This window comes from Pyrgilauda ruficollis, unplaced genomic scaffold (assembly GCF_017590135.1).
Source record: "Pyrgilauda ruficollis isolate IOZ18807 unplaced genomic scaffold, ASM1759013v1 scaffold35, whole genome shotgun sequence".
Classification (NCBI taxonomy): domain Eukaryota; kingdom Metazoa; phylum Chordata; class Aves; order Passeriformes; family Passeridae; genus Pyrgilauda; species Pyrgilauda ruficollis.
Genome location: NW_024524934.1, coordinates 2,863,467 through 2,875,548, shown reverse-complemented (window position 1 = coordinate 2,875,548; position 12,082 = coordinate 2,863,467). Strand labels below are relative to the sequence as shown.

The 12,082-nt window shown below is 44.8% G+C and overlaps 1 protein-coding gene across 7 annotated transcripts in view; it reads right to left on the bottom strand.

Moving 5' to 3' along the window:
- The window catches only part of RREB1 (ras responsive element binding protein 1), a 122,443-nt gene that overhangs the window by 97,088 nt on the left and 13,273 nt on the right, over positions 1 to 12,082 (bottom strand). Inside the window, exon 1 of one of the 7 annotated variants that reach the window (XM_041475393.1) lies at positions 888 to 919. The exons of the other annotated variants lie outside the window; for them this stretch is intronic. The gene's annotated coding sequence lies outside the window, so the exon portion shown is untranslated. Of the gene's footprint in view, positions 1 to 887; positions 920 to 12,082 lie in introns of those variants that run through there. 7 annotated transcript variants of the gene reach the window in all.

Genomic DNA, 12,082 nt, shown 5'->3' with positions numbered 1-12,082 from the left:
AAATGCTAAACCACAGTTCCTTAACCACTTTTCCTAACAGGATGACTTTGTATCGTTGCAGGCACAGAAGGGAGGGAACTGTGATCTCTGTTTGGCCGTGCACTAAAGAAGTCAGTGGGATCTTTGTGGATGCTGGGTGGGAACTGGTCCCTGCAAATATGCAACAAGCAATAGCAAAGCTTATACTCTGCTCTGGATTTATCTGAGTCACGAGGAGCTAAGCTGTCAGTCAGCAAGAGTGCAAGGAGGGCTGATTGTTCTGGTCATCTCACTGGAGCAGAAGAAAAATTCAAGATGCACATCCTCCTTGCAGTACCCCCACATACTCTCAACCCAGATGAAAGCTTAAGGACAAGAATCATGTTTTCACACAGGCCTATTTTTTTCACAAAGTGTTGTCAACCTTCTCCACCCCTTATTTTAATAAAGGAAAACCTACCATCCTTTTGACCTTGGACTTGTTCATTTTCTCTGTTTCTCTCAGTACATGCTCTTTGCTAACCATTCAGCATGCTGCGAGCCCTGATAAAAGTGGTTAATGTTTACTGAAACCTGCGTATGAACTGTACTAAACCTGATGCAGGGGGAGGCAAAGTTCTGCTAGCAGCATCCATGACCAATTTAAAAGAAGCATTAACTTGTTTTTCTTTTTAAACTCATCCCCCCCACCCCAAACAGCTGCATGAGTAGATGGGCACGCAGCTCAAGGAGGAGACTGAAAAAATTCTTCAAATCCATCCACCTAGACAGTTCAAAATAACTCCCTGTTCTGAGCACCAGAGGCCTTTCAAGAATATGCAAAAGGAATGAAAGAACTACTGGGGTTCTCTTTCTGGGGGATGCATACTTTATCCCCAAATAATTGTTTTCCAAAACAGTCTGAAAACCTGCAAGTCTAGCAGAACTGTTGAGTGTTTTCTTTTAGCTTTCCCTCTAGAAGTCCACACATCCTTGGCTTGAGCAGTCTTCAAAACATCCTATCAATAAAGTGAAAAAGCAGAATATTATTACTGTAAACTCAAACTACAACTAGCAGTTGATCTGTACTATTCAGAGGCTTTAAATTTATCATTATTTCTTCTCAGCAGAGACAGACTTAGAAACAATCAGCAGTTTCAACAGCTGTATCCGTGCACTATTTAGGAACAATATTTTGTAGCATAGACCAAATGTGTGCATCGCCCCTTCTTAGCTTACTGGCATTTTCTCCATCTGTTTTGCAACAGCCCAGAGAGCTCTTACAGACAGCTCCTGCCTCCCTCCCATTGTCTGGTGACAGTGGGATGCTCTCAGGTGTTTAATGACAATTTTTTTTTTTTTGTACTAGAGGGCAGCAACAGTGCCGCAGTCACCTTGGAAACAACCAGCACCCACTGTTTGCAGAACAAACAATGGTACCTTTTCAGCCAGCGCAAGGCAGGCAGGGCAAGGGGCAGCCAAGCAATTCTGGGACTTACAGGAGTGTTAACATATTGCATTCATTCACTGCGTCAAAAAATAGTTCAGCACGAGGAGCAAGGCGCTCTCAAAGTGAGAGCCTTTGGCTGCAAACCACAGACAAGTGCACAGGGCTCAGAAGGTCAAACAAGTCTCCCCAGTCAGCAACGAGGTCTTTTCCTCTGATTTTTTTACTTGCCCTCCTGTTCCCCTCTCTCATACACACAGAAGGAAGAAAAACACACCTATTTAAACTGATCTTATCCACGAAAAGTCAAGTGTTCAGCTTCCAAGTAGCACTCTGAAGTTTTCTCAGTGTGCCAAAATATTTTAAAGAACTGTTTACCCGCACTTGTAGTGCTTTGTACCCAATGCATCAAGAGCCGTTTCCAGAAGCGTTCCTTGTGAAGTTAGTGAGGATTGCAGTTATTCAGCATTTCAGACCGTATGCCTAAGCACTCAAACAGTTATATACCCCCTCTTCTCCAAATAATTCCATTTTCACAGAGACAGTCTGCCTGCTTTAAAATACAGATGATGTACACCTCTCAGTGTCTTCCTGTCTCTTCGAGACTTTTTTCTCTGCTCAAAAAAAAAACCAAAAAACCAGGACCAAAGAAGCGCTTTTTACCTACAATAACCACAGGGAAAAGCTAAATATTTAAGGATTCAAATTTTATCAATTTAAACACACTCTCACAAAGGGCTTCACTCTTGTGGCCTGTCGCAAGCGGAGTGTTTAAAGCAGAATGGAGACTGAGGTGTCATTCAGATACTTTAGTGCTTTACAACCTTCCCACACCGGCTCGCAGACACCTACATTGCTGAGAGCAAACTGACAGCAGTCCTGCTGCCCAGCTCGTCCGTATGGCCACTTAGGAAAGGACTGCAAGGCCCTACAAAACCAAGCTGCTGCTTGACTCCTGCATAAAAGGGCATCCAGGTGTGCTGTGAAGGAGTGCCAGGCACAACACACCCTGCTGAGAACTGCACTGAGGTGATGAGAGCTGTACAAAGGTACAACAAAGCAGCTCTTGGGCGAGATCTGTAGATTTCCACATCACAATATAAACACTTTTCTATAGTCTTCCACTGATCTTTCACAGTACACTCTGCTTTGGCAAAATAAAAAGGGGAAGAAAAAGGCAGATCACCTTTAGACCGTCAGCAAAGCCTCCAGCAAGCTTGTCCATCTGGGCTGGACAGGTTCACTCATGACTACAACCATGGCAGCTCCGTTGAGTCAGACTAACATTACTAAAAACCTACCTTAATGTTCATTAAGATGCAGGTTAGCACATTAACTGGTCTTGCACAGCCACAAACACGGCTTTGGACATGGTAGGCTGTACCTTAAGGAGCATCAAGAGAGCTTTTTTTTTTTTTTTTAATTGTGTTCGGCTAACTCAGTTGACCTCAAACAATTGAGACACACACCCTTTTTGCCTGTCAGGACAGGGTCCTTCTCTGTCTTGCACTGCTGGGACAGGAGAAGTGAAATATGTATGGAGGTGATTCACATACAACCCATCCTTCACTTACTCCTAATAGGGGGTGGAGGGGAGAGAAGCATATGGGTGAAAAGCCGCAGCTGTTCCAAGGCTGTTCCAACTTTACAGCACACGATTTATGGAAAACAAAACAAGAGGGGCAGAAAAATAGGATTTGAACATTACCAACCTAAAAGAATCATTGTAAATACCTCCTGCTCTGTGCAAGGGCTACCCTGGGCTCCATCTGCCTTCAAGGCCGAGAAAGGAAACATTAAACTTGAACAGCAGCCAGGATTCACTGCCTGCTTCCTAACACGCTTGGATGGGGCAGTCTCTACCTGTGGCAGAGCACAGGGAGGGCACTGCCCAAGCCTTGTTCCGGCTCTGCACTTGGCACTGTCACTGCGAGTGCCAGCCAGAGCCCGGCCAAGGGGCAAACACAGCTCTGCCCCGCAGGGCTGCCCTCTGCCCCAGCATCCATAACCTGCTCCGAGCTGGGATGGGAGCGTGCTCCTCGCACCCCAGCAACCGGCTCTGGCAATTCTGGCAGAAGCACGTGCTCCAGAGGGCTCTGACACAGCTGGCCAGGGAGCTGCGGGTTCCAGTCGCACGGGAACACGCTCCTGCGCAGGACAGGCTTCCAGCGGGCCGGGGCTGCTACTCAAGGCACCGCCCCACTGCCCAGACGAACAGGGATGCAGGCACATCCCCTCCACTCGGACATCACTTTTGGCTCGGGCCAAAACTCCCCGTGGCCGTGCCCAGGGGACCCAGGCCTCCCTGCCACGAGGGCGAGGGAGCAGCAGCGGCTGCGGCAGGGCCGGCCCTTCCCTCCCTTCCCCCCGCGCAGCCGCCCCCACCCTCCAGGAGCTCTATCGCAAATCCCCAGGCCGCGCCGACTGCCAGCTGACAGAACTGTTTAGTCAGCAACCAGCGAGAGAGGAGCGGCCGCCCCCCTCCATCCTTCCCGGCTCCTTCCCGTGGTACCTTCCCCGCCGCCAGCAGCGCCAGGGAAAGAAACATTCTCGTGCTCCCCAAAACGGTGAATACGCGAAGTATTCACATTTCCGAAAAGTTTGTCGAGCTTTGCAAGTAGCTGAAAGATCCGGGTTGTTGTTTGGCTGCTTTTTATTTTTTTTTTTTTTTCCCACCCGCTCCCCTCGGTGCTTTGTATAGCCCTCTTTCACCACCCTGCCCCATCCCCCAGGCGAGAGGAGATCCAGAAGCGCTGCTGCTGCTGGAGGAACTTCCTCCATTTGCTGTGAGAACATCGCTCCGGCGGCCCCGCGCCCCGCGCCGCCCCGCAGAGGAAGTGCAACATAATAGCCAGGCCCCAGGTGCCAAGGTTAGCCTGTCCTTTTCCTCTCCCCGGGATGATTTCCACTCCTTTCAATACCAGCCTCCCCAAGAGCAAGGCCTTTAAAGCTGCGTGTTAAAAGTTGTGAACAACAGCAGCAACAACAACAAAAACAAAGCTGAAGCCTGCTCAAGCACCACCACACGGCCTTTGCACACCAGAACTTACATGATTCAGTCGAACACTGTCTATGAAGCGAAAAGTCTGGTTTCATCCGTGCACTAAAAAGCTGAACAACTTTAACCGTACTTTTCTCAGTCAGAGCAGCAGCCCAGCCCGTGCCAGCGAGGCAGCAGTGCCACCAGCGTATGGAACTGCCTGTGCTGGCATTCTCTGCTTGCCCAGGGCAGATGTAACAACCACAGCAATACAAATGCCTCGGCTAAAAGGAAAACTGAATCTCAGGCCAGGCTGGAATAATGGAAACCCTAGGCAAAAGGCATGGATTTAGTCTACCAGGAAGATGGAGATCAGCACCCAAACCCTGTTTCTCAGAGCATTGAGTACACAGTTTCCATTCTCTATTCTGACAACATCTGCATAACTGAAGGCACAAAGTAATTAAAAAAAAATAGGTTTTAATGGAAAGTCTCACAGCATCTTATACTTTTCCCTTTTCAGTTTGTTTGCTTGGTAGAAAACCATGCATCTGCTTCCTCCAAAATGTAAAAACTCAGTGTTGAGGGAAGCTCCTACACTGGCTCATCTCACAAAATCCTCTGCCTTTCCAGGTGGAACAAGGGGAGATTAAAAGGTGTAACCATGCCCTAGGTGTTATGATGTAATCCATAATTTATGCAGAAACAAAATGTCCCATACTGACATCCCTGTAACAAAGCATTTATTTGGCTAATACAAAAGTGTTTCATGGCAGAAGAAGTGAAGTCTCTCCTTTACTCCTCTCCTACCCATAACAAAATACATGCAAGCATTCTTTTTTGCCTTTCCTCCCAGCTGGATATCCATGCAACTGGCTCCAATTAATTTGATTACTAAACTCAGAACTGAGGAAAGTGAAGAGTTAGCAACCTGTCTCAGTTTATATGAGACACTCCTGTTACTGTGAACAGAAGGAGTTACTGAAAAGAAAAACAAAAATCAACCCTACAGTCTCCAAATAACTAAGCAATCGTGAGGACTGAAATTCTCTAGAACAGAATGACTGAAGTTCAGAACCCCTTAATTCTCTCTTCCACGTTTCAGTGCTAAAACCTCACAGTCTACACAGGCTGCCTGCTGCCAAGAGATAGACAGCTGCAACACATACACACAAAAAGGAGGTGTCTTTTGGCTGGAGTTTTAGATTTCTACATGCTGCCCTGTTTTATATAATACTCCCCCAAACAGTTACAGAAAAACCCCTGCAGAAATCTAAAAACAAGTGAGACTATTGTAACTGAAGATAGCTACTAATAGAGCCTGTATTAAATGTGCAGATACCATAAGGTCCTTTCACAGTCCATGTTCCTCTGCAACAAGACAATTTTCTTGGAAATGTGGTGTTGCAGTCTTTGTACTTACTTGGCTTTTAGCATATGTTTAGTTTCATATCTTATAATAGAAGCCTGGGCATTCCAACAAAATCTACATCAGTCTTCACTCTTATTTTCCTTAAGCTGGTATTTCTGGGATGTGATTGATACTCTGCCCCCGGCTACTCAAACCGACTTCTTTCACAAAAGACACACCAACACTGGCAAAGATGCACCAGATTTGTACCAGTCCAGTCAGAACAAAACCTGGACCACAATCTTACATGATGAAACATGATTTCCTTACACAATATCAAGCATGATTAAGAAAGATACTCTCTCAAGATGGAAATTAATTTGGAAACAGAAAGAACAGCTAAAAGAGACCTGATTTCCAGAATTTTTACACAGCTAATGCAGTAAAAAGATTTGCATCAAGAGAAAACAACAAAGAATGTGTGATAAGGTGGGAAGATGAGGCTATCTCTGCAGCCAAAACTCTCAAGCCTCTTGATAAAAACAGCACATAGTTTTGTGCTGCTTGCACTGAGGGTCAGCATCTCTGCAGAAGCTCTTCCCTTCCTTCAGCTGCTCATTTCCATGCCAGGGAAAGCTATGATTGCCTCCCCTTTATTGATCAAAATAAAAGTTGGTGAGGTATGACTGTTCAAAGACACAAAAAATTAAAGAGGTCTGGCTACTCAGAACGTTTTAGAGATAAGGCTTACAGTGAAACCCCACAAACACTTGTATCAGCATCTCAGAAGATTACAACAGCAGGAGTGAACTGCTAGAGGTGAGGGGGTAAACAAATTACAAAAAAACCCAAAACCCAAACAACCAAACCTCTTCAAGCTGGTTTTACCACTTCTTCATCCTATGATGTCAAATGCCCATTTAGGTTGCCAAGGAATCCATTCTGAAGTCACTAATTCAGTGTCATTATGATTTTTTTTAGTTACCAAGGCAAAGACACACCAGAAAAGGGAAAGCTGGGAGAAAATACCTAAATATCAAAAGACTTTTAAAAAAAGCATCTTCAAAGAGATAAAAAACATCAAGAACAGATCTCCATTGAGATGTTTCCCTCTGCATTGTTTGCAGTCACATACCTGGAAGAATACTTGCCTTGAAGTGGTGGAGGGAAGATGCCTGAATACAAGTAGTGTTAAACACAACCTTTAAAGGCAAACACCACAAGGTACCTGAAAGACAGAGGCAAGTGGGAAAAGGGGAGGGGAAAGTAGCACTTTTAACATAAGCCTGCCACTCTTACAGTTAATGGAATCACAGCAGAGGTACCCATGAACTGACAGTAGCCATGGACAGGATGCTCATTCTCACCTTCAAGTAGGCTGAGGGCAGCTAAGAACCTACAAGTTACAAATGAAGCATTTTTTTAAAAATGCAAAATGGTTGTTCTGGTTTTTCACCATCACAACTCCAAGACAGCAAAGACACTAAGCCCAACATACACAGCAGATGCAGCTCCTATAGACAAGGGCAGACACAACAGACACTGCTAATCACCCCCCACCCACACAGCAAACTTGAATTAGGCTCTGTCTACAGGAATCCATTAACCTAGCAGCACTGATTCCAGGATCAAGGATCCATCCCAGCAGGCAATGCATCTTGTTGCATCCATGTTTGATTCAACGACCATCCAAAGATAAACTGGCAAAAAGGCATTCCACTTGATTCTTCCACTTTTCATCCTGGCCCTTGCTTCACTAGGCAGACATGATGGTTCTGATGGTTTGAGCAATGGTCTTTTTAATAATGGTTGCCTGGGCTTTTAAAATCTCTTCTACCTGCATTGCAATCAGAAGTCCTCTCATCCTCTATTCTTCTCTCACCTCCTTCTTCCAGCACAACTACTAAACTATCAGCTGCACAGTAAATCTGCTAAGAGAACTCACTGAGCCAAAACTGAACTTTGAAAAGACACAGAGACAAATACAAAAAGTCCTTATCAGCTTTCTGGCCTAGCACTTCAGGGAATACCTTTAAGGTATTTAAAATATTTATTATTTTGAATACATACCCCAAGAAAACAAGCAGTCAAGAAAACACTTCTAATTAAAGCAACATAAATATGCCCTCCTGCTTACACATACACTATGACTTTATTTTATGTTTATTTTTAGGTTTTCCTGATCTAACACCCAAGAGCAGAGAGACACCTGCAAAGCATATACCATGCTAGGCCTTCATTCCTTGCTCCTCACATGACCTTTATGATATTAAATTTAAATATTTAAGCCACTAAATGCATACAGCAGCAGCAGAACAATACAAGAGGAGCTCTGAATTCAACAATCAGACCTACAACCACAACTTGATAGTTTAAAAGAACAGTCCCTGCCCCCTTTCTCCAAACACATGTGCTTGCTACTTTCAAATACTATATAATTTACAAAGCCTGCAGAGCTCAGTATTAAGCGCTGAACAGCTTATTTACAATGGCTTTACACACAGCAACCTTCAAAGATTATCATCATAAATCAGAACTACCTGATGAACAGGGCTTGTTTCTCCTAAGACCACTATGTTTCATCAATCCTGAGAGGCTTAGTACATGGAGTAAGTAACCCAAACAAAATTGAGTTCCCACTGTGGAAGGCTTTCCCTGCCAGGAGGTTTCAAATCACTAGTGTCACCCTTGCAAGTAAGTTCCCAGTTCAGGCACCTTGGAATAAAGTTTTCAACAGCTAAACACAAATCAAGTAGTATACATCATTTGGTGGGCAGGTTAAGGTAGAGTTTTAAAAGGCAAGACTCCTTTTTAGGCCATGTCAGCAGTGAAGAATGTGCAGCACACAGAGGAAGACAGGGGTTAGCATGACCTGATCCAAACCTCTCCTTCCTCACTCTCCACAAGCGGCTGCATTTCGGCAGCCTTGTAAGCACTGATTTGTAAAGCACTCTCACTAAGTAAATACTAGCACTATGCCTAGCACTGAAGCAAAATTGTTTCCTTTGTAAAAAGTTAAATCTCAAAGTCCACCAACATGGACCAGTCCTACAGGTGGACAAGTGGGGTCACAACTAGCAAATATAAAAAAGGGGATGGAGAAAAGTAGAATTGCAGAATATGTTAATTTTACTTCAGTGAGCTCCAAACAATTCCTCTGATACCAGCCAAGAATAAACTGATGGATGAGTCCTAGTCATCATCCCAAACCAGCAGGCAAGCACAGGAAGTGGGCAAACTTTAATGTGGGTAATATCTCTCCATTTAAGTGGAACCTAAAAAAACACCCAGAGCGAGCAAGGACAAATGTCCCTTGTCTCTGGTAAGCTGTATTCACCAAGGTTTTAGATACACAGGGCATGCTTCAGGCTGCCATTTGTAGGGAGGAAGCAGGGGGGCATATTAAGTGGGAGTATACAGGGACATTGCTCATGGAAACCAGCAGTATATCTGGGAAGGAAAACAGAAAGAAAAGCACGATTTAAACAGGGAGTTTTCAAGCAATCAGGATGGAAGTAAGTGAGCCAGACCTACAAACAGCCTCACCAATCATCATCTTCTGACTGTGACTTGCCAACATGGAGAAAGTTTCACAAAAAAGCTGCTGCAGAATCATGGCAGCACCTGGAAATCTTTAAAGCCTGTCCAAGTATATGTCTTACAGCAATAAATATCTAGGTAAATAAAGTATTTTTGGCATGTTCCTGTGATAGATGTTAACAAGGCAAACCAAAGCTTTTAAAAGCATTGATGAATGTTGTAATCAAAAGTATGGAACAATTTCTGCACAATAATGGATACTCAGATTAGGACTCCAACCTGGGAGGAAAGCCACAGAGGTGATACAGCAGAGGTCCAGAAAATCCTGAAAGGTGTGGAGAAAGTTGGTAGCGAATGAATACCTGATATTTCCCTTAGTACAAGTTCTAAATGGTATTAAATGAAAGCATAAAATGAGAGATTCAGAAAATCAATTTTTCAGCTCCTCTCCAACAGAGCATGCAGTTAAACTGCAAAACTCACCATCACAACATACCAAGAGCCAGTACAGGGTCAAAAAGCCACTGGACAAGCTCACAAAAAAAAAAAGATTCTTGAACCTACTTTAACTACATAGATACCCCCCTGGCTCGAGAGATTCCAGAAGCATGTTGCTGGTAGACTACATTACGAAAGCATCACTAATAGATGCCCTCTTGCCACACTCTCTTTGATAAATCCACATTGACCAGCATCTTGGGCATGACAAGCTTTAGGTCTGACTTGGTATTAAGACACAATCAGGATTCCCACTGGTTTTCAGTTTTGCAGGCAAAAAACACAGCATAACCTACTCTACAGAATTTAGTACAGAACTGAAGTACCTCCTGCAACAGATCCAGAGGCATTTCTGCCAGCTTGAGGAAGCATTCTCTGCTCTGAATCCAAGCTTCACTGGAGAAGCAGGTACCAGGAACTGCTCATTCCAGGACAGGGCAGTCCTGAGGAAATGTCACCAGAGCCACAGCTTCAACGTGATTGAGGTCAGGGTGATTTCAGAGGTTACTGTACCAGGGCTGTCATCCCTGTCTGACGGCCAGTGGTTACTGTGCTTGCAGCAGAGACACGTACAACTCCGGAGATGCCCATAATTGAAGTTTTGACTACCACTAAATTCAATTCAAACACAGCAAACTCTGAAGGGCTCCGCTTGGGAGGAGACACATCCACCCTTCTGCCTCCTCTGCAATATAAACCAAGCCCTTCATCCAGGGTCAGAGCAGATCACCAGAACAAGAAACCTTCAGAAAAAAAATAAATTTTTTCTGCACATCTGCCTGAGGTTCTCACCCAGGCAATGAATACAGGCCTGCTTAGTTCCAGGCCTTTGGATAGGGACAGTCGTTAGAGGCTCATTTGTGGACCACCTCCACCAGAAGAGCCCAGCACAGAGCCAGGCCTCTTGTTGGTACTGCCACAGGCCATATTAACTTGTCACCTTCAATATGCATCCAGCAGAGTTCAGGTCATGGATTTGTTGGAAGTTCATCACTTATTCAGGCTTTTGTGTGAGAGGTCATTGCTGTCAAACTGTCTGCTTTCACAAGCACAAAAGCTCGTGTTAAAATGTAAATACTTACAGGTGTTCCACTAGGCACTCAAGATGAAAGTCAGAGCAAATATATTAGTCCTAGCCATATTTTAGAATGCTGGTAGTACTTGAATGTCATCTGTTTGTGAACCAAGGTTTTTATGTGGGTTCATCTGCCTAGACAGGAAGCATGATCTAATGGTGGAGACACAGGACTGGATTCACACCATTTGGGCTCTTTTTCTGCCTTACTGTCTCCCTCTGTGACCTTCAGTAAAGAAATTCTTCATGCCACTGTCCCAGTTGAAAAGAATGTGACTAGATGCTTACTTGGCCATGACCCTATGTCATTCCCTATGTCATCTTTCCTAATTACTACAATAATTCTGGAATGATATGGGAAAAATTAATCCAGCTGATAAAGCTAACCTGAGTTAACAAAAAGCAAGAGCCTTTATAAAAAAGCACAACACCCTCCTCCCCCAATGCCTGTGTTTCACTGTTTGTTTTTCAAGACAGAATCTCTGCAACTTATTATTACATCGCCCTTGATGGAGAGAGCATTTTGCAAATTCAGCTTTGCAAGAAACCCGGGTAGGCTGGCTCACCCCTGTCGCCTAGATTTGCCTGCTGCTTACCACTTTGCAAGCCATTCAAAGCACGACTTCTGTGTTGGGATAACACCACAAGACTAGCAGCAGCACTATGCTGGCACGGGCCTACTGGGAGAATCAACTCCCCAGCTGTGGGAAGAAGCAAAGCCGGCACAGGCTGCAATCACCACGTCACCCTGGAATCCAGTTTCATGTCCAGTCCAACCTCGTTCTGTGATTGAGCTGCACAGTTCCGGAAAAGCTGGTATCCTCTTCCCTCAGCACTTCTAGCTACATGTCAGATTCTCTTGTGACTTCTGGAAACTGCTATGTTAGCTACTAAACTGGAAAAAGCCATCTTTGGCCTGAGAGGAACCCACATTCATCCAGTCCAGTACCTACGACAGGGGTAATTTTGCATCCCACATCATGGAAGTCATGAGAGAGTGCCTCCCCCCCACCCTTAACAATGCAGAGGCATCTCCATCAGGGAACCTGGTTATCAGCACACCAGGAAAGGCAGCTTTGGTAAACCTCATGGGTGACACGGAGTGCCACCTCTCTGGAACAAGCAAGGGGAGTGGAAGGAAGCTGCGAACAACTGTGCTCTTCTGATGTGCATTCCCTTCCTCTGCTCAAGCACATGCAGGAGGCCAAGTAAGCGCACATGACATGCTCCCTG